We start from the raw sequence: 5721 nt of genomic DNA on the forward strand, positions 1-5721 counted from the left end.
AGAGAAGGACCATGACAGATTACTTCACATTATCCTGTTCCTCCAACATTAGTCACATAGGGAATCTTAACAGTTGGAGCCCTTTTTATTACATCAGTAATCATAACTTGAATTAAAGGAATTAGGATAAACATAGTAGCATTATATGACCAACACTAAGTTGCTCTTATTCTTAACATTCAGCAACCTCAGAAATAGGATTCCATTTAAAAATTATGGCTGCAGTATGACAATCCTCCTTTTCAGGAAATGTGTTATACACCTCTGCTTTCATTCATATTGGTATATTGAGAGTTAGTGTAATTAGCCACATTTCTTCAAAAGAACCAGTTATCTAAGCTTCCTGAGTAACACTGAACATACTTTTCTATGCACAGTGTCTGATGCAAAAGGAGGTCATTAATATCCATAGCTGCTCCACAAGGGGTCAACAATATGATTTTAAAGTGGCTCCTGATTCTCTCCCATTGTGTAATTCTTCTTAATTGATTATCTGCAGGAAGGACTTACTCCAATCAAAGAATACCCTCCCAACTGCCCTTTGGCTTTATATTCCCCCCTTTTACCTATTCAATCAACAGGTTTAACTCAGTTGCTTTGGGAGCCTCAGGTTAGTCCTCAGTCACTTTTTTCAGTCGTGGCTAACGTTCTCATTGCCTAAATTTTCCTTCATGATCCATTAATTTTCCACTGACCTTCGATCTATCATTTATATCATTCATGTGATTGTTCTCTTGCATGTGGTCACCTTGCCTGAGTGACTTCTCATCAGCTATAGCTTAGGAGCCACTCTGTAAACAAAGGTTTCCATCACCATTTTCCTATGTCCCCACTGGAGACACAAATAAACAAACAAATAATCGTTGCTTAAATTATAGTGTCAAGATTTGGTATAATTATCTTGTTCATGAATATATACATGTAAGTTTTAAATAAAGAAAAAGAACAGAGCAGAAAAACAGAAAAAAGCACAATCATAAATAGGTCCAAAGATTTTCAGGCACCTCTCTCAGATTGCGTAAAGAGAGAAAACAAGCAGAAATTGCCAATGTTTTCATCCATAAACAATGAAGACAACCTTGCGTTGGCTGCTTCAAGGGGGTTTCCAACTTTAAATACCCTCAACCACTAAGAAAACTGTAGGAAGTTGCACACTCAAAAATGCTAAAGTACATCAATATAGAATCCTATATAATATTCAAGTAACTCAGAGGAAGACAAAAAAAGAGAGAGGTAAGAGAAGAGGGAACAACAGAAAACCAACTATAAAAGGGCAGACTTAAGTTCTAACAAAACAATATTCACCTTAAATGTAAATTGTCATAATATGCCAACTAAAGGCAGAGGATGGAAGAGTGAATTTAAAAATTTGGCCCAACCAAATTCTGTTTACAAGAAACTCACTTCAAATTCAACAATATAAGTAGATTTAATGCATTCCTATTAAAAGCCTGAGCAAAAAAAATTTTTTTTTTTGTAGAAATAGACTAGCTTATGCTAAAACTTATAAAGTTACAATCTCTCGAATGGCTGAAACAACCTTGACAAAGAAGAAAGTGGGGAAATTACTCAATTTGACTTTACAGCTTACTAAAACTATAGTAATCAAGAGTATGATAAAAGCAGGACAGACACATTGAACATGGAACAGAACAGAGGCTTTAGAAATAGACCCACAAAAATAGGCTGCAACTTTATTTTTGACAAAGTTGGAAAAGCATTTCAATTGAGAAAAGATAGCCTTTTCAACAAATAGTGCTCGAGCAATTAGGCATCCAAAGGCAAAAATTTAAAAATGTTTAAAAAGAAACAAAAGGAAAAAACTTCCCTTTAATTAAACCATACACACACACACACACACACACACACACACCCGTATACAAAATTTTAATCAAAAGGATCATGTATTTAAATATAGAAGACAAAGCTACATTTTTTTTTTTAGAAAAACAAAGCCACATAGGCAAAAACCCTCAGGATATAAGCCTGTGAAAAGAGTTTTAGGACTTTGTACCTAAAGCATGAGCCACCAAAGGAAAAATATAATTGAACCTTATCAAAATTTAACACTTTTACTCTGCAAAATATCTTGCTAATAGTATGACACAATATGTTAAGGTCTGGGATAATAAATACATTTTTAAACCACCTATCTCACAAATGACTAGTATTTAGAATATATTAAAAAATCTCAACTCAGGAAAAAAATAAAATTAGAAAATGGGCAAGAGTCACAAACATCCACTTCAAAATAGAGGATATAGAGTTGGCAAATGAGCACATGAAACAATGTTTAACATCTTTATTCACTGGATATATACAAATCAAAATCAGAATGACCAAAATAAAAATAGTAACGCCATCAAATGTTGGTGAGGAAGCAGAGACATTGGATCATATTTTTGGGAAAATACCAGACAAATGAAAATTATGTTTACACAAAAACCTGTACACTAATTTTAATAGCAGATTTATACTTAAAAGGCTCAAACTGGAAACAACCCAGATGTTCTTTGAAAGGTGAATGGTTAAGCAACCTGTAGTAAGTACTTCATACCATGGAACAGTAAGGAATAGAAAGGAACAAACTAGTGATAATACACAAGAACTTGGATGAACCTGAGGAAATTATGATGAGTAAAGAAAGCTAGCCAATGTCATAAAATTACATGTCATGTGAGTCTACTTATATAACATGCTTGAAATTACAAAGTTAGAGACACAAAGAATAGATTAGTGGTTGCCAGGGGTTAGCAAGGGGATGGGGAAGGGGAGCAAGAGAGAAGTGGGTACAGTTATAAAAGGTCAACAGTAGGATCTGTGTGGTGACAGTATTTTATATTGACTGTGATGATAGATACATGAAGTGGACCTGCTAAAATAGCATAGAACTAAACATAATAAACACACATGTGCACGCGTGCACACACACACACACACACACACACACACTGGAATACTAGTAAAACTTAGAGATCTGTATAATGGATTATATCAATGCCAATAGCCTGGTTGTGACATTACACTATAGTTTTACAAAGAAGCACCACTGGTAAAAACTGGGTAAATAGTATACAGGATCTTTTTGTATCTTTTCTAACAACCGCATGTAAATCTACAGACATAATCCCCCAAATTTTATAAGTTGAAAAAATGTAGGTGTCAGAAATATTTCAGGCTTAATATAATGCTATCTTCTTTCATAGAGGACTGTCCATCTTCTTTCTTCTATTTGCCTCTTTGCACTAGACATCTGAGAACACTTCAAACCTAAGGCACTGAGATGATTTGGAACTGAAGGAACTTTCTACAATTGACTGTGTGTGTCCAGTTTCCCTCTCTTCTAGGGTACAATCTTTTGCCTTCCTAATCCAAAACAAAAAGTTTACATGGCGCCCCTTCTTCTGACACACTCGAGACTCCAAAAATTTCTTCTAGTGGTTCTCATGAACAGGGGGCAAAGGAGAGGGAGCAATTTTGCATTCTCAGTCCACAAAGTCAGGGAACATTAGGCAATTTGTGGAGACAATTTGGTTGGGAAAGTGCTACTGGCATCTAGTGGATAGAAGACAGGTTTGCTGCTAAAAATCCTACAAATCACAGGATATACCCCCACAACAAAGATTTTCCAGCTCAAAATGTAGATAGTGCTGAGGATTAGAAACCCTGAACTAGTCTCAGAGGCTGATATAAGTGATGCTCAGCCTTTCAGCCATACATGCAGTGGAGAGTTGGGTAAAGTCTAGAGGGTATAAACTACTCCAAAACTTAACCTCATCTTCAAGGTCCCACCATCTCTTAACTACTGGCCTGGGAAATCTTTGTTATCCTGTTAACTCTCTAATGTCCTCAAGAGGATGAAATCAGTACACATTTTTTTCTTTTTGGTCCAGAGTTTCTAGTTTTTCTCTATGTTAATTCTAAATTGCCTTATGTACCATCATAAGAATTTGAAATCCATAAATACATTTTAAATTTTAAAAGATCTTTTTGAGTCTTTATCAAGTCTGTTCATTCTCCATTTTAGAAGGTAATTTGATCCTTTATCAAGACTGTTCATTCTATATACTTACTGTTATACAATTCTTTTCACTCAAAATATTTTAGTTTGCCTTTTGTTTCTTCAAATACATCTATCTGACATATTGTGTTTATTATGTCTAATATCTAAAAGCTCTTGCTGATCTGCTACATTTTCCATTTCTTCTGCTGATTCCTGGGTATGGTTACTTTTTCTTTGTTTCAGTATTTTTTGATGGAAAACTGATAACTTACAAAATGATATGTAAAAAATTTCTAGGGTTTAAAACAAAATGAATTTTTCCAAAGAGAATTAGTGTAAGCATTTATTAAAGGCTGTGGACATCACTATTCTGCAGCATTGTAATAAAATTTAATCAGGAAACCCAGACATATGCTACACGGATTTTAGATTGGAAACATAGTGGCCTTTGTCACTGTTATAACCCAAATTATCTGTAATAAAAAACCTGATATGTACATATATACAAATATATATATATAAATGTATATGTTACAATAAATTAAATTTGTATTTGGTTACATTGTTTTCTATGTTTTTGACTATTTTATTTATATCACTTAAGTAACATCAAGTGAAGGTAAAATTATGGTTATACTTAATAAAAGCAGTTATTTGATAAGAGACTGCAAGGAATGGAAAACTGGGAATGGTGAGTAAAAGGTTAGGAGTATATATTCTGCTAAATGCAGCAATTCTGTTCTCTTCTTTTCTTTTTCTTTTCTTTTTTTTTTTTTTTAACTACCTCAAGGCATATACAGCACACATGTAATTCTGTATAAACTGGAAAATCTTGTAGCAAAAATCGATCACAATGTCATTTCCTTTTGAGCCTGGTCACAACCTGAAAATCATTCAAACCTAGAAATAGGCCATTACCAACAGATCATAATTCACATGTAAAATGAAACCTATTTCCTTTGCATAAAATATTTCAAATGTTTTCTTTTCAAACTGGATGATAGAGAAGTTATCATTTAAAAAAGAATAGAACAAAAAGAAACAATGCAGTATTTTCTGAAAATTAAATTAGTATGAGATACCATATTTGGATCTATTTTTAAGTAATTTAGAAACATATTATCCAGAGTTGTTTGATTTTACATAAAACTCCATTAATAACATCATATATATATGCATAAACATGTTTATACACACAACAAAAATGACTGAGTTAGCTTCTCTTTAAAATTATAATATTTTAACAACATAACTTTAACTTTTTCAAAGGTAGTATTTATTATCATATGAAAGCTATTAATTTTTAATTCTGAAGGCTTTGTGCTTGAGAAACCTTAATTATAATTTAAATAAGACTCGTAAAATTCTGAATATTCTTTTAGTCACTTCTATTGTAAACATAAATAATATGTATACATATATAATAAATACATAAAATAAACTAATAAAATAGAGTGCACGATTCAATAGACCAAGAGGAATATATGCCTGAGACAATTCAGAAGAAGATAATTCTATACATTAGTATCATAAGTCTATGTATTAACAAAAACATTTAAGACAGAATTTTCTCTGAAAACACCTGTGTATAATACATACAGTATTTTACACAATAAAGTACTGTATTTTAATAACAGCTTTTACTCATGCTTTCCTCATAAAGAGAGTATTACTTTATAACAAAATTTTAGTACAATTTATCTAAATGAACTGTTTAG

Source organism: Hippopotamus amphibius, chromosome 14 (assembly GCF_030028045.1).
Source record: "Hippopotamus amphibius kiboko isolate mHipAmp2 chromosome 14, mHipAmp2.hap2, whole genome shotgun sequence".
Taxonomy (NCBI): domain Eukaryota; kingdom Metazoa; phylum Chordata; class Mammalia; order Artiodactyla; family Hippopotamidae; genus Hippopotamus; species Hippopotamus amphibius.